We start from the raw sequence: 23,705 nt of genomic DNA, 5'->3' as shown, positions 1-23,705 counted from the left end.
CAGATGGCAGTTATAAGAGTCGAGGGACATGAAAGGGAAGCAGTGGTTGGGAAGGGAGTAAGACAGGGTTGTAGCCTCTCCCCGATGTTATTCAATCTGTATATTGAGCAAGCAGTAAAGGAAACAAAAGAAAAATTTGGAGTAGGTATTAAAATCCATGGAGAAGAAATAAAAACTTTGAGGTTCGCTGATGACATTGTAATTCTGTCAGAGACAGCAAAGGACTTGGAAGAGCAGTTGAACGGAATGGATGGTGTCTTGAAGGGAGGATATAAGATGAACATCAACAAAAGTAAAACGAGGATAATGGAATGTAGTCGAATTAAGTCGGGTGATGCTGAGGGAATTAGAAAATGAGACACTTAAAGTAGTAAAGGTGTTTTGCTATTTGGGGAGCAAAATAACTGATGATGGTCGAAGTAGAGAGGATATAAAATGTAGACTGGCAATGGCAAGGAAAGCATTTCTGAAGAAGAGAAATTTGTTAACATCGAGTATAGATTTAAGTGTCAGGAAGTCATTTCTGAAAGTATTTGTATGGAGTGTAGCCATGTATGGAAGTGAAACATGGACGGTAAATAGTTTGGACAAGAAGAGAATAGAAGCTTTTGAAATGTGGTGCTACAGAAGAATGCTGAAGATTAGATGGGTAGATCACGTAACTAATGAGGAAGTATTGAATAGGATTGGGGAGAAGAGAAGTTTGTGGCACAACTTGACCAGAAGAAGGGATCGGTTGGTAGGACATGTTCTGAGGCATCAAGGGATCACCAATTTAGTATTGGAGGGCAGCGTGGAGGGTAAAAATCGTAGGGGGAGACCAAGAGATGAATACACTAAGCAGATTCAGAAGGATGTAGGTTGCAGTAGGTACTGGGAGATGAAGAAGCTTGCACAGGATAGAGTAGCATGGAGAGCTGCATCAAACCAGTCTCAGGACTGAAGACCATAACAACAACATGCTGAGAACAACACACATACCCATGCCGAAGGGAGGAGTCGAACCTCCAGTGGAAGTGGCCACACAGTCCATGACATGGCACCTCAAACCATGCAGCCACCCCGCACATGATGTTAATGAAGGTGAGCAGGAAAAACAAACCCATAATGTTCAAATACAGTATTACTAGTGTGCTGCTTGACACAGCCATGTCTATTAAATACCTAGGCATAATGTTGAAAAGCTGTATGAAATGGAATGAGCATGTATCGATTGTAGTAGAGAAGGTGAATGGTCAACTTTGGTTTATTGGGACAGTTTTAAGACAGTGTGGTACACCTATAAAGGAGGCCACATATATGGCATTAGTGTGATCCATTGTTGAGTACTGTTTGAATGATTGGGATCCACTCCAAGCTGGAGTAAAGGAAAACATCGAAGCAATTCAGAAGTGGGCTGCTAGGTTTGATAGCATTAGGTTCGATCAACACATAAGTATTACAGAGATGGTGTGGAGAACTCAAATGGGAATTACTGGAGGGAAGGCAGTGTTCTTTTTGAGGAGCACTATTGAGAAAATTTAGAGAACTAACATTTGAGGCTGACTGCAGAATGATTCTACTGCCACCAATGTACATTTCGTATAAGGATGATGAGAATAAGATTAGAGAGAGTAGGGCTTGTACAGAGGCATACAAACAGTCATTTTTCCCTCACTCTATTTGTGAGTGGAGCAGAGAACAAAAGACGTAGTGGTACAGTGGTACCCTCTGGCATGCACCATATGGTGGCTTGTGGAGTGTGTATGTAGATGTAGATGAACCTGCTACTTCTATTATAAACCCAAAAATTTACATACCAAACAGGTCTTTCACAGAATTTAATCATTCATAATATTTTATCAATTTTGGGTTCACTGTCTGGCCAACAGATGACAGCCATATCATCAGCATATGAACTTGGAAAATCATTTGCGTAACAAATATACAGTAATGGACCTTAGAGGGAGCACTGATGGAGACCAAAATTTATATTTCTCGTTTTTTATGATCTGCTTTCTAGTAATTATCTGTTATCTTATATAATTTATCTACACTATTGTCTCTCTTTCAAATATATTTCTAGCACTTGCATAAGTTTTCCAGTGATACTGCCCATTGCGATTTTTGTTAAGGTACATAATGATATACTCTGCTGAAACCTTTAGAGATCTCTAAGAACACTGCTACTTTTTTAAAGTACAAAATGGACAGATAGATCTGCTACTGACAGTTTCTGAGACTATGTGTCAGCATTGTTGTAATGTTCCAAGATGCTCTTAAACATTAATTTCTTAATCAGTTTGTTGAAATTTGAGATCATGGCAATAGGTCTGCAATTTAGTACATGCCTTTTCCTCGTGAGGGTTGGACAATAGCCACTTTCAACTTGCCAGGGCAAACTCCTTCTTCAAGAAAACTGTTTATTAGACTAACTAATGCATTCAATAACACATGTTTACACTTCATCAGTAGACATGGGTAAATTCCATCTGATTCTGTTCTTTTTTATGCTATCTATAAGTTTCAGAATGTTGTCACTGACTACTGTAGTTCTGTTTGGTAGTGGTCAGCAAGCAGCCTCTTTCATGCAGACATCCTCTTCAGTTGCATCTATAAAGTCATTATTAAAAATATTGATAACTATACGGGTATCAGAAATGTCATCATTATTCACAGTTAATCCTAATTTATTAATTTTAGTTTCTGTTGCATTCTTTCTAATTTGATTCACAATAGATTAGATTATTAAAAATATTGATAACTATACGGGTATCAGAAATGTCATCATTATTCTACATCTTCATCTACATCTACATTTATACTCCGCAAGCCACCCAACGGTGTGTGGCGGAGGGCACTTTACGTGCCACTGTCATTACCTCCCTTTTCTGTTCCAGTCGTGTATGGTTCGCGGGAAGAACGACTGTCTGAAAGCCTCCGTGCGTGCTCGAATCTCTCTAATTTTACATTCGTGATCTCCTCAAGAGGTATAAGTAGGGGAAGCAATATATTCGATACCTCATCCAGAAACGCACCCTCTCGAAACCTGGCGAGCAAGCTACACCGCGATGCAGAGCGCCTCTCTTGCAGAATCTGCCACTTGAGTTTGCTACACATCTCCGTAACGCTATCACGGTTACCAAATAACCCTGTGACGAAATGCGCTGCTCTTCTTTGGATCTTCTCTATCTCCTCCGTCACCTGATATGGTACGGATCCCACACTGATGAGCAATACTCAAGTATAGGTCGAACGAGTGTTTTGTAAGCCACCTCCTTTGTTGATGGACTATATTTTCTAAGGACTCTCCCAATGCATCTCAACCTGGTACCCGCCTTACCAACAATTAATTTTATGTGATCATTCCACTTCAGATCATTCCGCTTGCATACTCCCAGATATTTTACAGAAGTAACTGCTACCAGTGTTTGTTCCACTATCATATAATCATACAATAAAGGATCCTTCTTTCTATGTATTTATAATACATTACATTTATCTATGTTAAGGGTTAATTGCCACTCCCTGCACCAAGTGCCTATCCACTGCAGATCTTCCTGCATTTCGCTACAATTTTCTAATGCTGCAGCTTCTCTGTATACTACAGCATCATCCGCAAAAAGCCGCATGGAACTTCAGACACTATCTACTAGGTCATTTATATATATTGTGAAAAGCAATGGTCCCATAACACACCCCTGTGGCACGCCAGAGGTTACCTTAACATCTGTAGACGTCTCTCCATTGATAACAACATGCTGTGTTCTGTTTGCTAAAAACTCTTCAATCCAGCCACACAGCTGGTCTGATATTCCGTAGGCTCTTACTTTGTTTATCAAGCGACAGTGTGGAACTGTATCGAATGCCTTCTGGAAGTCAAGGAAAATAGCATCTACCTGGGAGCCTGTATCTAATATTTTCTGGGTCTCATGAACAAATAAAGCAAGTTGGCTCTCACACAATCACTGTTTCCAGAATCCATGTTGATTCCTACAGAGTAGATTCTGGGTTTCCAAAAACAACATGATACGCGAGCAAAAAACATGTTCTAAAATTCTACAACAGATCAACGTCAGAGATATAAGTCTATAGTTTTGTGCATCTGCTCGATGACCCTTCTTGAAGACTGGGACTACCTGTGCTCTTTTCCAATCCTTTGGAACCTTCCGTTCCTCTAGAGACTTGCGGTACACGGCTGCTAGGAGGGGGGAATGTTCTTTTGAATACTCTGTGTATAATCGAATTGGTATCCTGTCAGGTCCAGTGGACCTTCCTCTATTGAGTGATTCCAGTTGCTTTTCTATTCCTTGGACACTTATTTCGATGTCAGCCATTTTTTTGTTTGTGCGAGGATTTAGAGAAGGAACTGCCGTGCGGTCTTCCTCTGTGAAACAGCTTTGGAAAAAGATGTTTAGTATTTCAGCTTTACACGTGTCATCCTCTGTTTCAATGCCATCATCATCCCGGAGTGTCTGGATATGCTGTTTCGAGCCACTTACTGATTTAACATAAGACCAGAACTTCCTAGGATTTTCTGTCAAGTCTGTACATAGAATTTTACTTTCGAATTCACTGAACGCTTCACGCATAGCCCTCCTTACGCTAACTTTGACATCATTTAGCTTCTGTTTGTCTGAGAGGTTTTGGCTGCATTTAAACTTGGAGTGAAGCTCTCTTTGCTTTCGCAGTAGTTCAGAGTCGAAAAGTTCGGGTCTGTTTGTTATCAGTAGGTCCAAGATGTTATCTCCACGAGTCGGTTCTCTGTTTAATTGCTCGAGGTAATTTTCGGATAGTGCACTCAGTATAATGTCACTCGATGTTCTGTCCCTACCACCCGTCCTAAACATCTGAGTGTCCCAGTCTATTTCTGGTAAATTGAAATCTCCACCTAAGACTATAACATGCTGAGAAAATTTATGTGAAATGTATTCCAAATTTTCTTTCAGTTGTTCTGCCACTAATGCTGCTGAGTCGGGAGGTCGGTAAAAGGAGCCAACTATTAACCTAGCTTGGTTGTTGAGTGTAACCTCCACCCATAATAATTCAAAGGAACTATCCACTTCTACCTCACTACAGGATAAACTACTACTAACAGCAACAAACATGCCACCACCAGTTGCATGCAATCTATCCTTTCTAAACACCGTCTGTGCCTTTGTAAAAATTTCAGCAGAATTTATCTCTGGCTTTAGCCAGCTTTCTGTACCTATAACGATTTCAGTTTCGGTGCTTTCTATCAGCGCTTGAAGTTCTGGTACTTTACCAATGCAGCTTCGACAGTTTACAATTACAATACCGATTGCTGCTTGGTCCCCGCATGTCCTGACTTTTCCCTGCACCCTTTGAGGCTGTTGCCCTTTCTGTACTTGCCCGAGGCCATCTAACCTAAAAAACCAGCCACTCCATGCCACACAACCCCTGCTACCCGTGTAGCTGCTTGCTGTGTGTAGTGGACTCCTGACCTATCCAGCAGAACCCGAAACCCCACCACCCTATGGCGCAAGTCGAGGAATCTGCAGCCCACACAGTCGCTGAACCGTCTCAGCCTCTGATTTAGACCCTCCACTCGGCTCTGTACCAAAGGTCTGCAGTCAGTCCTGTCGACGATGCTGCAGATGGTGAGCTCTGCTTTCATCCCGCTAGCGAGACTGGCAGTCTTCACCAAATCAGATAGCCGCTGGAAGCCAGAGAGGATTTCCTCCAATCCATAGCGACACACATCATTGGTGCCGACATGAGCAACCACCTGCAGATGGGTGCACCCTGTACCCTTCATGGCATCCAGAAGGACCCTTTCCACATCTGGAATGACTCCCCCCGGTATGCACACAGAGTGCACATTGGTTTTCTTCACCTCTCTTGCTGCCATATCCCTAAGGGGCCCCATTACGCGCCTGACATTGGAGCTCCCAACTACCAGTAAGCTCACCCTCTGTGACCACCCGGATCTTTCAGACTGAGGGGCAACCTCTGGAACAGGACATGCAGCCATGTCCGGCCAAAGATCAGTATCAGCCTGAGACAGAGCCTGAAACCGGTTCATCAGATAGCCCTCCGGAATGTCTTTCGCCCCCTGCCACACCTCAAGACGACCTCGCACTCTACCACATGTGAGGGATCAGCCTCAATGTGGGCAGTTAATCCTAATTTATTAATTTTAGTTTCTGTTGCATTCTTTCTAATTTGATTCACAATAGATCAGCAAGATTTTAAACATTATCTGAGTTTCATATCTTTCGGCTAATTCTTTCTACTTTTAATCTCCTGACTTCTTTGTGTAACTGGTATATAGTGTAGCACACTGACAGAATCAGAAAAAGACAAAGAAAGGTTAAATTTAAGGGTAAATGATACATTGATAACAGATGGGTGTAGCATGATAAATTTATTTAGCTGCTCCATTTATTTGTTACTGATAAGTTAAGAGTATATCTGAGATCAGTATTTATAAAAACTGAAGTGAAATTAATGTAAAAGTGACTTCACCAGAAGAAAATAAAAATATTTTAACATTTATGATAAATTTTTAAATAAAAACAATTAAAAAGGAATATCGCAAGCTTAGCAAAATCTTAACAGGAATATGGATAAGGCTAAAGAAATGCAATCAAATTTCTGTGCAGTTTTACTTTTGAAAGCTTTCCTTAAAATGTAATGTACAAGAAACTTCCTAAAAACTGATCACAAGTAGTATATTGACTGAATCACAGTTTGGATTTCTCAAGGGTTCTGATACCAGAATGGTGCTTACAAGTATGAATTGTGTAAACTGATTAATGGTATTTTTGGAACTTGTCAAAGATGTTTGACTTTGTAGATCACAAGGTATTTTTAAGTACAATAGAGTATATGACCTCAAAGGAAATACTAAAAAAAAGGTTGATCCATATTTTCATCATGGGAATCAAAGGTAATTTATATGAAAGTCTGATGTACAGGGTGATTATGATTAAAGTTAAACTTTCAAACTGCTGTAGAAATAACACCACTGGTCAGAATCATGTCAAATTGCAACAGAATATTATCGGAGAAGGGGGAAAAAGTATGGCCGAACAAAAATAAATAGTTACAAAATGTAGCAATAGATGGCAGTGCAAGCATTATAATTTAATAGTGATTGACTGTTGAATCATACAACAATGCCCAAGGTGTACATTTGATGTTAAACAAACTGTACTGCTCAATGTGCATAGGTGTGCAAGTGTTAGTTACATAAGCCCATACACCACTGGAAGGACATATCAAATTGGATGGAAAAATCGGTTTTTAATAGTCCTGAGGCCAAAAATGGTATAAAAAGCATCTCTCACATTGGTTTTTAATTGTCCTGGGGCCAAAAACATCTGTCAAAATCAAATCAGATTATTAATTTCTGCGTGACTGGAGAAAAAAACATGTTCAATATGCAACAAGTTGAAATCGAGAAACAGCATGTTCCGCAATTGATCGAAGAGTTTCCAGGGTCATGCTCAGTATGTGGTGCACAATGCATGCCTTCAATCAAGCTTAATTTGCAATTGGAACACTGAACACAACATCTTTCAGATAGCCCCACAGCCAGAAGTCACACAGATTGATATCAGGTGATCAGGAGAGCCTGGCTGTAGGGAAATGGCAGCTGATAATTATTGCATTATATGTTAGAGTGAACAGTATCAGTTCTGGATGACCACTTATGCTCCTTAACCCACCCTGACATGTACAAGTAGTGTCCTGAAGTGGGATCATCACTGACCTTTACCTATCCACTAACATGAACTGGTAGACACACATGTGCCCAGTGGTAATTTGTTGCCAGTTACATGTCTGCCTGCACCAGATGCATACACATAAGTTTGCTTGCTAAGTGCTCCTGCCACGGCAGTCAGCTGTGATGGCTAAGTAACACTGCTGAGTGCATTATCAGCTGTGTGCCACCACCACCCTAACCAAGCAGAGGCGAGTTGCTTGCAATTTCTGGAATGACACAAGCCACATTACTTTGATGGATGCAGGACGGTGCCCTGAGTCACCTCCAATGCTATTGTCACCCTTGCCGCCACCACTGACAGTGCCGCTGCTGAGGCCACCGTGTTGCTGCTGAGGCTGCAGCTGCTGCCTCCATCACCCCCAATGCTGACACTGACACCGTCACCATCTCCACATGATGTAACAGTCACTGCAATGCATTCTGCCAGTTAAAAACACCAGCAAACTTCCGCTGGGGGTGAGACTTCTTTTTGTGTGCATCAGTTTGGTCTCAACCCAGTTTTATAAACATGCCTGATTTACGTCCTGGCCGACCAGCACAGAGGACTGAATCAGCTCCTGATGCTGCAACTTCAGCCATTGATGAGCATGATCACATCATTTTTTTGCAACAGCAGATAAGCTGGCACTTGAAAAAATAGAGCTACGGGAACGGCTTAATGCGATAACTCACAAATGTGAAGCAAGAGCTGTCAAAGCTGTGGCAATTCCAGGTTCATCAGGTTGAAACTGAAAAAATAGTAACAGATATAGCCAGTAGGCCTCTGGCTGTAACTTTTGTACTTCCTTTTGCTGGAAATCCAGGCGAAAATGTAACATCATTTTGCACAATATCAGGAACATGAGATGTACATGAGCATGGCCAGACCATTTTTTATTAAATGTCACCAAGCTGAAGCTTTCGGGTGATTAACAAACTTACGTTGAGTCATTAGATGCACTGTGGGAAGTACCAACTGTCACATTCTTGGCAAAGGGGATAGCAAACCGCTATTCCAACAAGTATGGGGTCAACTATTACTGTGATTTGTTGTCTGACCTTAGACAGAAAAGCAGGGAGGACTTTGAAGAATTGGCAGACAGAATTAGGGCAGTATCTTGTCACACATACACCCTAGGGAGAGACAATACATGAAATGAAGTGTTAATTGAAGAAGCTGAAGCAAGAGCCAATGATGTATTCATGTGTGGAATCTATCCACAAATTAGGAGTGAAGTAAAGGTAGCCTCCCCCAACCCCTTGCACGAAGTAGTCAGACTTGCTCTATTATGGGAGGAAGCTGGAAGATTTGTATCTGTCCCCACACATGCCAGTAAAGCACTATATGAGGGAAGCCGAACCATACAGCTGAACACTGCTGGGATTCCTGTTGTAAGAAATTCAATCCCATCAGTCACAAACAAGATTGTTGCGCCCACAAAATAAGTGGCCAAATTCCCTCAAGAGAAACATTCTAGCAGGCAAAAAAAAAAAAAAAAAAAAAAAAACACCCACTCTCACCCCCAATGGAATATGTGAAACCTATAAAAAGGGGAGACCCCACTGAGGTGGCAAATTTAGTTTTAGAATGCAAGTTCATAGGGAAGACTGTCTAAATTCTTGTGGATATCAGAGCTCAGATTAGTGTTCTTTTTGTTTCTAATAATGACAAGTGTGTGTTAAAACCACCACACTACAATGTAAGAGGACTTGCAGATGATATAATCATTCTTTCAGGGGCACCTGCACAATAGACCTGCACACTGAAAGGAAAATGTATGTCCCTGATATGGAAGTAGATAGGAATCACACACAGGACTTTGATGTTATCTTAGGGGACATTTTCTTAACATATTATCAGGCTGAAATAGATAAAAAAATGCGCTCTCTTCAGTTCAGTGATTCCACACATTGTTTTAGCAGTGAACGTGCATCACAATCGCAAGGAACTTGTGAAGGGCAGCCCACCTCACAAGCTCTAACCAAGCCACGTATATGGGCACAGATCAGACTTTCTGGTTTATCCACTCACCCAGAATGACTTTTTCAACAAGTTGCAAGCACATGTTAAGAGAGGTTTGAGCAAACCAGAGATTAAGGGGAACAGGTTTCAAATACCTGTGTGTGTTGACAATTTTAGTCAACAGGATATAGAAATACCACATGGTACAATTTTGGCCAGTGGTGAGGCAGTTATAGAAACTGAAGTGGCAAAGCTAAAACAGTTTAAAAGAAAGAAAAAGAAGCATTTATCAGTAAGGTAGACTTTCATGATCACTCCTTCATTAAGGGATCAGTTAAAGAAGAAGTTGGCACATTTGCCAGGGCCAGAGCAAAATCTGTTGTACACAGTTTTAGAGGAATACGTGTGGTTGCTTGAGGAATGGCAGTATTTGCTTGATACTGGCCTCATTCATCATGAAATTCACAGAGGAGACACAAGACCAATTGCACAGAAAGGATATCAAATACCATACCTCCTAAAGTCTGTTTTTGAAGATACTATTCAGCAGCAGCTGGCTGCGGCGATGATTCAACCATCTGCAAGTCCATAGTCAAGTCCTATCATTGTTGTGCCCAGAAAATCAATCAACAGCGAAAAAGCCTATTGTCTGTGTGTTGATATGTGAGGCAGTAAGCAAGGTTCCCATACCTGATAACTAGCCCTGCCACATATTGATGAGACCTTACACAGATTAGGAAACTGCAAATACTTTATTACCCTGAACATGTGTTCTGGATATCACCAAATTCTGATTGCACTAAAAGACAGATGAGAAACTGTTTTTGTGGTTCCACCTGGACTCTATGAATTCTTACGCATGCTTTTGTTCTAAGAAATGCACCTGCCACTTTTCAAAGATTTGCCAACTTGTTAATAAGAGGTTGAAATCTACATCGTGTCTCATGTATCTTGATGACATCATATTTTTTGCAAAAACAATTCAAGAGCATGCTGACAGATTAATAAATGTATTATCTTGACTCTAAAACGCAAATTTAAGTTTAAATTTAGAAAAATGTTCTTTTGGAGAGTCACGGGTTCAGTACCTGGAACATGTCTTTAGTTCAGAAGGAGATAAGCCAGATCCTAGGCTAACTGAGGCAGTGGATAATTTGCCAGCACCAAAAATGTTAAAGAGTTACAATCTTTTCTAGGCTTAGCCAGTTACTATCATCATTTTGTACAAGATTATGCTACTATAGTAGAGTCATTGAGAAATCTACTAAAGAAAGGCACGATGTTTGGATGGACAGAGAAGAGTGAGGCATTGATGGGAAAAATTAGAAACATATTGACTAGTTCACCCCTGTTAGTACACCCAGATTTTGAAAAACCATTCATCCTTTTGATGGATGCATCAGATTACATGGTTTAGGCCATTTTGAGCCATGAAATTGATGGTGAAGAAAGACCAATAGATTATGCCTCTAGGCAAATGAATTCTGCAGAAATTAACTACAGTGCTACTGAGAAAGATTTGTTAGCCCTCATTTCGGTAAAAATTACTTTAAATGATACTTGCATGGATGTCAATTCATTGTGGTTATAGACCACACTGCACTGGTATGGATGCTAGAGTTTAAAGGCAGTCATTTGAGTAGGTGGGCATTAAAACTATCTGAGTATGATTATACATTTTGGCATAAACCCAGGCATTTGCACAGAAATGCTGACATGCTTAGCAGAAAAATTAGAGTTGTGCAGACAGGTGATCTTTCCATAGAAGAATTGAAAAAATCACATGAGATATGCAGAATGCCATCAGTATGCGTCACTCTCTGATTTTGTTGTAGAAGACAGTATGCTACATTGCAAAACCCAGTTGGGTAACGGAGTGGTAATACCTAATGAACTGTAACAACATATAATAGCACAGTGTCATGACAGTTTACAGCCCTGCCATAATGGGTAATGAGCCAAAAATGTGAGAATAGCCTCAAATTACTTGTGGAGAGTTCAACAAACCAACACTGGAAGTATATTCAAAACTGTCTGCCTTGTGCTCAAAGAGCACCTCCACAGAGGACTAAAGTTCCTTTACAGACATTAACAGAAGCATCAAAATCATTTCAGATTGTGGCCTTGGATATCTGAGGCCCATTTCCACAAAGCACCAAGAATAGTAAATATGTATTGTCAATTACTGATCACTTTTCAAGGTACTTAATTTTGATACCACTCACAGATATGACTGCTGAAACTGTTCCTTGTACCTTCATCAATCACTTGCAAAATATTATGAACTGAAAAAAGCTAAACTACACCCATTCACCTTAAAGCCAGCAGGTGCCTGGAGCATGTGCACAAAAAACTATTGTGCAGATGTTATCATATTATGTATCATTCTGCATAAAACAGTTATGTCTATAAGGCAACGGGATTCTCCCCATGTGAAGCTGTTTATGGGAGACCCATGAATCAACCTTCTGAAACTGTCAAACTGCCCCCTGGTATTAGTGTAGGCAAAGTGAAAAGGCTAGCCTGCCGTCTCAAAGCCATTTGCAAATAGGTTAAGCACAGTAATTCGAAAGACACACAAAAACAGTTGGAACATAGCAACAAAGGTGCTACACTTACTCAGTACAAGCCTGGTGATTTATCATTGATTCAAAATCCTGTGGTGAAAAAAAGATGAATCAAGGAGTTCACTCCTCCTTATGATGCCCTTACCCTCTCTTATGAATAACTTCTCCAGGAAATGCTGAAATACAGTTATCTGATTGTACTATCATACAGAGAGTATATTTTGACTAGCTAAAGCTGTATCATGAATCGGCTGCACTGCTTCAAGTAGCTCTGCCTGCCTCTCCTTCTAAAGCTACTATGGCATGTAAAAATGCCACAACAGGGAAGCCAAAGAAAAAGGACCTGCTGGTGCTAGCCCATCCCCAATATGTCTTAAGGAATAAGCACCCTTATGCCCTTTGCTCTTAGGACTAAATATATTCCATAAGTGAGCAAAAACATCAATTTTATTGCTGAATAAAGTTTAACAGAAGTTTTATTTATGCAACTGATTGGGAGGATGAATTCAATTGCCAAGGAGATCCATTGCTGTCCCTATACACAGTAAGAATTTGCTAGTGCTTTTTATGTTTATGATCATATGTGTTTATATAAAAGTCATGTTATAAATATAAATCATAGTTTTGAGAATTAGCAACCAGAGCAGAGAGAAATAACTTTGCAATTAACAATAGGACATGAGGAAAAATGTTAAATGAGAGTCATAGTAACTGTTTTTGCAGTCATGGCAAAATCATGCAAATTACAGAAACACATGAAGCTACAACTGGGCTTTTGAAATAGAAATATCTAAGTTACACAGACTAGCATTTGCAACCAGTTGTTCCTGGGTGTGGATGAGGATGCTTCACGTAGAAAAGACTAAGCAGTTACAAGGTCATTGAATTTGGAAGTCATGTACAACAAAAGATCTCTGTGAGGCATATACGATGTATTTAGTTTACACAATATTATTGCCACTAGAAGCAGATGTAAGCTGTCATAAAAGGCCTCTCAAATGCTTACCAACAACTTTCATTCAGAAATACTCACAAGTCGCATCTGAACATTAAATATACTCAAAGACTACTGATTACACTCTGTTAGAGGATTTGTCAGAAAGTAGTCCCTAAACTACTTTTTCTGCTATAGTTTTAGAGAATAACTGCTGAATTTTATTGCATCAGCCTTTCTACAGGAGACCAGACATTGATCTTACATATTTTATAATATGCTACATTTCAGTCTAACTTTCATTCTCGTTTGATTGCTATGTAACAAAATGTTGAAGCTGCCTGGGTTTGGAAATACTGCCATTATACTGTAATCACACTTACAAGTGTAAACGAATACTTCATTGTATCTCAATATTATGAATGAGCCAAGAGTCACACACTTAAGTAAAACATGTGTAAATCATTACACCAGTGTTTTACACTTTGTTTGTGTACACTTCAGTTCTATTGGATAGAGTCTACTACAAATATTTTCAGTAAGTGATTGACATGAGCAAGCTTTTTAAGGATTCTTGTATATGACATAACACAGCCAAGCTGAACACTTATAACTGCTGATTATACATTCATTCAGATTACCTGATACAGAACTCAAATAATTCATAAGAACTGCTGAAGTTCTTCATCACATTAATGCCTTTATCACTCCTGTGCCTGCTTACAAAAACAACTAGAAGAACAAGAAGTCTGTCAAGCTAAGTTTACTTCTGCCAGCCTGGAAACAGCAGAACTACAAATTTGTCACTACATATCATCAAACCATAACATCACATGCAGGTTAATCATTAGATGCTTTTCAACCCTTCTCCATAAGGAATATGGGAGAATACATTAGTCGAAATGGTCCATTGCCATTATGCATGACATCGCAAACAGCACCATTCTACAAACACATGGCTCTGTGACATCGAAACAGAAAAATGGCTGCATTGTGACATCACAGAGCCTTTAGCCACCAGCTCCACACTGTGCTCCACATGTTGGTGAGGCGCCTGTGCAAGGACACACACCCACACCGCAAGCTAACTTTCCAAATATCGAAAAATGAATTCTTCTCACCGAGTTTGTATGTTGTATCATACTTTAACAATGAAATTTTATAACAAGAAAGTGAAAATTAAACCCAATCATCATCTGAATAGTTAGGCATCTGCCTAATGACTTGGATAAAACCAGTTTTTGTAGATACAGTACTCATATGGGTAATTTGGTACAATCCTTGCATACCAAATAAGTATTTGAGTTCCTCTTGGAGGAAAAAATAGGCATATTGACGACCTCTTATGCAACTTAACTGCATCACATGATGGGAAACTCAAGATATTAATGCCAACAATTCTGAATAAAAAGAGTTATTCCAGCCCTGTACAGTTACTGATTGTCAGCAGATTGGGCCATCCTACCTGTTACAGTAGATGAGGCAATTGATGGAGATTCATGTTTTAGCAGGTGCCAATACAGCAAGCACTTTTGCAAAAGTTCTCACTATGTGAGAGAGAAGCAATACAATACAGGGCTATTACAAATGATTGAAGCGATTTCATAAATTCACTGTAGCTCCATTCATTGACATATGGTCATGACACACTACAGATACGTAGAAAAACTCATAAAGTTTTGTTCGGCTGAAGCCGCACTTCAGGTTTCTGCCGTCAGAGCACTCGAGAGAGCAGTGAGACAAAATGGTGACAGTAGCCGAGAAAGCGTATGTCGTGCTTGAAATGCACTCACATCAGTCAGTCATAACAGTGCAACGACACTTCAGGACGAAGTTCAACAAAGATCCACCAACTGCTAACTCCATTCGGCGATGGTATGCACAGTTTAAAGCTTCTGGATGCCTCTGTAAGGGGAAATCAATGGGTCGGCCTGCAGTGAGCGAAGAAACGGTTGAACGCGTGCGGGCAAGTTTCACGCGCGTATCTGTACATGCTGGAAAATTGGCTCATGCCAGAACTGGAGACCGACAGCGCCGACTTCATCTTTCAACAGGATGGTGCTCCACCGCACTTCCATCATGATGTTTGGCATTTCTTAAACAGGAGATTGGAAAACCGATGGATCGGTCGTGGTGGAGATCATGATCAGCAATTCATGTCATGGCCTCCACGCTCTCCCGACTTAATCCCATGCGATTTCTTTCTGTGGGGTTATGTGAAAGATTCAATGTTTAAACCTCCTCTACCAAGAAACATGCCAGAACTGCGAGCTTGCATCAACGATGCTTTCGAACTCATTGATGGGGACATGCTGCGCTGAGTGTGGGAGGAACTTGATTATCGGCTTTATGTCTGCCGAATCACTAAAGGGGCACATATCAAATATTTGTGAATGCCTAAAAAAACTTTTTGAGTTTTTGTATGTGTGTGCAAAGCATTGTGAAAATATCTCAAATAATAAAGTTATTGTAGAGCTGTGAAATCGCTTCAATCATTTGTAATAACCCTGTATACTACAGCATAGCCAGCTCTTGCCAGGCAAATCAATGTCTAACACAGACTTTAGTCCAAGCAGTGATTTCTAGTGGAAATGCAAAATTGTGAAATATTACTTTATAGCACAATGTGAATGAGACTTATTAATGACAATATGCAGTAAAATTTCACCTAGGTGAGACAAAATTTTTCGTTTGTTAACAGCTGTACTGAACCTCTAGAGCAACCATGCATAACCAGTCTATTAAACTGTCATTTTTACTTGCATTTAGTATCCCTTGAGGAACTTATGTAAAGGTAATTACATGTGCTTTGCATACAGAACTAAAAGAAGCCAGTGTGTATCATAGATCAAAACTGATTTTGCTGCTGCATAAACAAATAAAAGACCACTGAATGTATTTTTCTTGCGTGATGTTCAGCGCTAGCTGCCTGCACTACAGAAGAAATGCTCAAGACACAGGAAAGACACTTGACCTGCTAAGTCTCATGTAGCATTGCTGATAAGCACTTAGCAGCAGACCAGCCACACCAAACATACACTTGCTGCAATCCTCAACAGTGTATGTAATGTACTTAAAAACTTTGGAGTAAAATGTTATTTCATCTCTCTATATTTGCAAATCACAATAACATAATTGCACATAACTGTCTACGCACATGTGAACCATACATTTGATACAACAACCAATTTAATTTGAATTAATTTTATTTCATCTATCAGATGCTAAACACAATGTTCTGAAACAAATACCTTATGCTTTAAGCAATTTATTTATGATATACTGCACAGACAAACAGCCTACGTGCATCAATGTAAGTTCATCGCTGGAGAATCCGCAGCCGCTGTCTACAAGAATCTTTGAATTACCTCAATAACTGATTGGATGCTAGAGATAAGTCAAAAAACCACCACAAACTCCACTGAGGAGTTAGCAATCAAGGATAACTTGGCAGCAAAAACTTGATAATGAAGAACATAGATATCAGGAATAAAAACACGCACAGATACCAAACCTTGATGGATAACCACACAATTATTAACACATTTGAGAGAGCTTGAAATTGTCAGCAATACATACAAGAGATCATTCCTTGCTTCTACACCACGAGAATAATATTGAAGCATATGAGCATAACAGACCATGAGACAAGCTGTTAGACATGTACTACTCAGCACTTTCATGTAAGTTATACTGACCAAGATCAGAAATATGTAATACTGAAGATAATAACTAAACCATTATCTCATCTGCTCATGCTCTGCTGCTATTTATATGTGTTATTTAAGAATAGATATATTTTGCTAATTTAAGGTTTGGAGCTCCACCTTAAAGCATTGTATTTCATGTAACATGTTCATGTATTTCACTTGACAGTCCACCTCTTCTCTCTGAGCTTGACCACCATTTGAAGATGTGTTTTAATTTTATGAATAGGTGTGAATATTTCAATGCAGTAAGATATTGCTAAGCACAAGCCTTTGGGAATTAGCAAATGTAATTAGTCCATTGGATAACAATTTTGTTTATTTGTAAGTGATATCTATGGGAAATACCCTAGCTTTGAGGACATTTCTCTTCTTGCTCTTAATATTGTAAAGCATTTTTCGAATTATAGACATTTTTTGTGCCTGACCTGAGGCACAATATGCTCATTCAGATGCACTTAATTTATATTTGAGTTATGGTAATAATCTCCATCTTGCAGATTTCAATGGATTATTCCCATAAGAACTACCATAATTATTTGTGTAACACAGCTCTGGAACTTTTGTTCACCTTGCCAATACCACAAGCTCTAGCTCGCACCTGAATTAAGGAATACTAAATATCACATACAAATAGCATCACTACCATGCCCCTAAGAAAATGGGAGCTTTGCACTGCATAGTTCTGTTAATCAGTTCAAGATAGGCTCTAGTGTGGAACAACTCAGATAATACAGTTCCTTCATGCTACTGGTGGGACATGGAATAGGTGCATCCATTCTGTTGGGATTGACCAGTGGGTGCCCACTGCTGCATTGTTGCTGCAGTTAATTTTTTGACCCTCCCGCTTTTATCACTTAGCCTATTACCATATTATCAGCTCTATTCTATATTTCTTTCTTCAGTTGTTGAGGAACTAGCTGGATTAATCAGGACTAAATCCCCTGGCAGTACCAGCACTATCATATTCTTTCCCAGCCATTTAATATTGAGGTATCACTCCTCTCCTGTTGCAGTATCCATATTATTTTAATCAGACCTAATCATGAGATACCAGCCACCACTCCAACTAGTCAGGCACACAAACTCCACTTAAAGGAAGATAAACATGATAATTCATGCCTATTTTAGCAACCAACATTGGATTAGAGAAGCCAATGAATGCCCCCTACTCCAACATTATGCTAATAACACTAGTGACTAGGTGCACTCTGCATGTGATGTCCTGGTACAGAAGCACCAGATTGCACTTCTAGTGTGGACACATATTTATGCCTTGTTGATATCCCTAAACTTCTTTGTTCATTTGCTACTGTTTTCTGACAGGTGTCACTTTCTGACATCCTACTGCTAGTCTGTAATTTCACTCACGAAACACTGAAGCATACATTAGTTACCTAACAGCTTCAGGTTTGTATTCAGACAAAATGGATCAACAAGTAGTAATAAATTATGATTCCATTGTAACTTAATGTGCATGCAGATAGCTCAGTGTGGTTGCCAACCACATGTGTTATAGGCACATAGCTTGGAATAAAAAACGTTTCCTTAGTCCTTAGAAGATCAAGACACTTATCTGTTTTGTTTTCATGCCAAAAGTGCATTAGAGGGTTAATCTGTAAATTAAAATCTATTTGTCCAGCTTTCACATTTTTTTCCCATAGCCATGCTCTCAATTCTACTCAACAACTCTACTAATATTTCACCAGCTTCTTTCAATGGCAAACTGGCAACATCATCTAATGTAAACACAAATACAGCCTGCGGTAGAACACTGCTGCCTACAGTTCTGCCCGTACATGATGTTCTACTTACATACTATCAAACACACGTCATTATGCATTTTAATGAATTTCAATACTCTATACATACCAATTAGTACATGTGTCCTACAGTATCACTCAATACTGGGGTGAGGAACTGTGAACTTGCATTATTCCTAACAAAAACATCTACTTCTCCTTGCCCTCATATTGTTCTGACAGAGTAAAAACCTTGGTTTGTCCCTGTTGGCAACAGCTTATTGCATTCCATACATCAGCCCATTACAGTATTTTGATTTGTTTTCAACCCATTGCCATGTCCCCAACTTTTCAGGCCACTTTAGTGGATGGTGTCTTTTGTTCAGTATGTCTTCATGCGATATAACTGCCGCTACTGTTAAGCTCTCAGCACATTTAGTTTATACCTATAACAATAGCCTTAGGCCTTTCCTGCTGTACCTACCTGAAGTGCCAGTCCCCTTGCCACAACTACATAGTTGTCTCACATTATCCAGTGCATCTTGGATTCACCTCTTAGAATCCATCAATAAACTCCTAGCCCAGGAGAATGGGCAAATTTCTCTTGATCATGCTACTGCACACCCTGCCGAATGACACACTCAAAATTATTCCAATTGAGTGGTCATTCTGAGTGTTATGTCTGAGCCTTTAGCTCTACTTGTCATTGGCTTTATTATATGGATTTTATATAAATATGACTATGGTAAATCACATGAGCAAGCACCACAGGCTGTACTAGATTCCAAACCAGTTAGTGAATATCAGGGGTGAAAATGTCACTTCAAAGGCATGGCACTCCTTTAGGTTAAGGTATGAATTCTATTTCTAGTAATTACTCCATTTCTGCTGCAGTTCCAATCAGACCAGATTAGCAAAGTGAAAACCTACATTTATTTGTTAACTTTAAATATCAAGTGTTTACTAATTATTATGAGTTATGTGAAGTTTCTTTAATTCATTTCTTTTGTAATCATGTCTTTAATGGCAAACTTGTATTTCTAATGACAGTCATTATTACTCTTCTGTTCCTTTCTATGAAATGTAAACTACTCAAACCCCCACTGATGTGAATCCTGTCTGTGAGTGTAGCAGTCACCAGTAGTCAACCCACTTGTTGCATGTTGGCCGTGACGCAGGGACCTTATCACGGTGCCCATGTAACCATGCACTGGCTCAACTACAGGGCAGCTGCCTGCCGCTACTATGCTCAGAGCCATGCATGGTTGACAACCATCCACTGCACCAACTCCAACAATGTCACACATTTGAGAAGTAACATTTTAAACAAGCAAGAAGCTTCAAGAACTAATACTTTTGAACATGATTTATTGCAATACTGAAACTTTGTGCACCCTGCTTGCCACTAGTATGTTTTCAACATTTCATTTACACTCTCCATTAGGATAAGTCCCCTTTTCTTAAAACACTAAATGTCAACCAACCTCCAACAGTTACACATTACTTGATTATTGTCAAACTTTATGTAAATCAATTAATGACCCGTAACTGGCTCTCACAGGAGGGGGAGGGAACTGTGCAGCCCAAAGTGGTGTTAAGGCTAAAAAAGGACATTATTTTCTTTTTCAGATTTTGCAGTATTTTTCTTATGACTTCCACTGTGCATCAGTGGCATTGTATAGTGGGGATGCATCCCATGCTTGGTTCTGCTGATCTAGGGATGCTATCCACAGGGCTCATGAGCAAGTTACACTTTTGGAAGGTTCAAAGCCAACCAATGGGAGAGAAGATATCGGCCATGTGGGGGGTGTTGGTTGACCAGTGAGACAGTGGCCACAGCAGTGGATTGCTCTTTTACCTACCAGCTCTCATACTCTACAGATGTGTGTGCCTGCTCCTCCCATTGAGGACGAAATGCTCTCCACCATGATGTGTGGTTCCCTCCATGGTCATAGCAGATGACAGACCAAATGTATCCCATAGAATAGGAGGAGGAGAATAAATCTCCAATTTTTAACAACTCTAGAGTGAACAGGATCAGTCCTCGATGCCCACTTATGCTCTTTAATTCATCCTGACATGTACAGTATTACTATTTATTCCTTAGCTTCTATAATCTGTAAAAAGGGCAAAATTTTTATCTTCTTTCAATCTTAGTGGTAGATCATTTTAAAATAGAAACAACAATGGACCTTAAACACCTACATCTACATACATGCTCCGCATGTCACTGTATAGTGTGTGTCGGAGGGTACCCTGTATCACTTCTAGACATTTCCTGTTTTATTCCAATCACAAATAGAGCAAGGGAAAAATAATTGACTATATTCCTCCACACAAGCCTTAATCTCTCAAACCTCATCTTCATAACACTAATACAAAATGCATGTTGGCTGCAGTAGAATTGTTCAGAGGCTCACTTCAAATGCTGTTTCTCTAAATTTTCTCAGTAGTGCCCCTCAAAAAGAACATTGCCTTCCCTCCAGTGATCCTCATTTGACTTCCCAAAGCATATCTGTAATATTTGTGTGTTGTTCGAACCTAGTGGTAATTAGCAGCTTGCCTCTGAATTGCTTCAACGTTTTCCTTTTATCTGACGGGGTGCAGTACTCAAGAATGGGTCACACTAGTGTCCTGTATGCGGTCTGCTTTACAGATGAACCACACTTTCCTAAATTTTTTCCAGTAAACTGAAGTTAACCATTCCCTTTCCCTATTGCCAGTGTTACATGCTAATTAGACTTCATATCACTTTGCAACATTGCATCTAGATATTTAATCAATGTGACTGTCAAGTAGCACAATGCTTATGGCATAGTCAAACATTATGGGTTTGTTTTTCCTGCTTACCTGCATTAACTCACATTTTTCTAAATTTTGAGCAAGCTGCCATTCATCACACCAATTAGAAATTTTGTCTAAGTCAACTAGTATCCTCCTACAGACAGTCAGCAATGGCATCTTCCCATACACCACAATGTCATCAGCAAACAGCTATAAACTGCTTCTCACTATGGCCACCAAATCATTTATTTATATAGAAAATAACAGCAATGCTATCACACTTCTCTGGGGCACTCTTCACAATACCCTTGTCTCTGATGAACTCTCGCTGTCAACGATAACATAATAAGTTATGTTACTTAAGAAGTCTTCAAGCCACTCACATATCTGGGGACCTGTTCTGTATGCTCATACCTTCATTAGCTGTCTGCCGAGGGGCACTGTGTCAAATGATTTTCATAAATCTAGGAATATGGAATCTGTCCATTGCCCTTCATCCATAATTCAGAGGATACTGTATGAGAAAAGGACAAGTTGAATTTTGCATGAGTGACACTTTCTAAAACGATGCTGCTTTGTGGGCAAAAGCTCTTCTGTCTCAAGGACATTTATTATATTTGAACTAAGAATATGTTCAAGAATTCTGCAGCAAAACTGATATTAAGGATATTTGTCTGTAATTTTGTGTGTCCATTCTTTTACCCTTCTTATATAAAGGAGTCACCTGCACTTTTTTCCCAAGTAAGGGCCAAAGCTTGTTTGCTTTCAATTCTTTCAGTTGTTTCTCTACACCAGTAATGCTTATTACAATGTCCTCCATTGAGGAGTCTGTGTGATGATCAAATGATGGTATGGTAGTACAATTCTCCTGTGTAAATGATTTCTTAAATGTGAAATTTCAAACTCCAGCTTTACTTTTACTATCTTCTACTGATCAATTAATGATAGGATAGAAGCCTTAGACCCAATTAGTGATTTTGCATAGGACCAGAATTTTATCAGGTTCTTGGCAATAGGACTTTGTATAATACCATGTCTGATTGTCTAAAATTTGAATGCTTTTCGCTCCATGATTCACATCAACCTGATTCACTCTGCTTTCTGTCATGTGGACAAGATACAAATCATTAACCCGCTGCATTTATTATTTCATATCATGTTAATTTTTGTATGAGTATATCAAAATGTTCCCAATGGTAATAGTCTGTTTCTTTTTTTGTTTTTTTTTTTTCTTCTAGATCATTTTCCATTGTAATTACAGCATGTTCATTTCACTTATGAAATTTGTTATCAACAATCCGTCTAAGTTTGAGAGTAATAGAGATACTGAAAAGTACGAAACTAGGAGGAAAAATAATCGGCATTACCCTTTTATCAATCCAACTTTGTGACAAAAGGGGTGAAATATACATCTATAAAACACTTTGACTATCTTCCCACAGAAATAAAATGACTGAGAGGTAGCAGACATGTTTTCAAATGTGGATTAAACATGAAACTTCCTGACAGGTTGAAAGTATGTGCCGGACCGAGACTCAAACTTTGGATCTTTGTCTTTCGTAGGCAACTGTCCCTACCAACTGAGTTCCCCAACAATGACTTGTGACCTGTCGACACAACTTTACCTCATCTCCTACCTTCCAAACTTCACAGAAGCTCTCCTGCGAAACTTGCAAGACTGGCAATCCTGTAAGAAAAGATACTGTGGAGAGAAGGCTTAGACACAGCCTGGGGAATGTTTAAAGAATGAATTTTTCACTCTGCAGTGGATTGTGCACCAAAACAAAACTTCCTGAAAGGTTAAAACTATGTGCTGGACTGAGACTCTAACTTTGCCCATGAAAGGGCAAACACTTTACTGACTAAGCTACACATGTGCAACTCATGACACATTCCCCAAGGCTGTGGCTAAGCCATATCTCTGCAATGTCCTTTCTTCCAGAAGTGCTAGTCTTGCAAGTTTCAGAGGAGAGCTTCTGTGAAGTTTGGAAGGCAGGAGATAATGTACTTGTGAAAGTAAAGCTACGAGGGTGGGTTGTGAGTCATGCTTGGGTAGCTCAGTTAATAGAGCACTTGCCCACCAAAAGCAAAGGTCCTGAGTTCAAGTCTCAGTTCAGCCCATAGATTTCATCAGCCAGAAAGTTTCATGTCAGCACCAAGTGAAAAATCTGTTTTAGATTAAACATCTTTCTCCTTAAAAAATCCCTCTGCATGGCAGAGCAAGGTGGGACTACTTTGTGGAAGCACAAGTTAGCTGAGGGCCACACCTTTTAAAATGGTTGCATGCATTAGTTAAC

The sequence above is a fragment of the Schistocerca cancellata genome, unplaced genomic scaffold (assembly GCF_023864275.1).
Source record: "Schistocerca cancellata isolate TAMUIC-IGC-003103 unplaced genomic scaffold, iqSchCanc2.1 HiC_scaffold_822, whole genome shotgun sequence".
Lineage (NCBI taxonomy): Eukaryota > Metazoa > Arthropoda > Insecta > Orthoptera > Acrididae > Schistocerca > Schistocerca cancellata.
Note: the sequence above shows the minus strand (reverse complement) of the source record.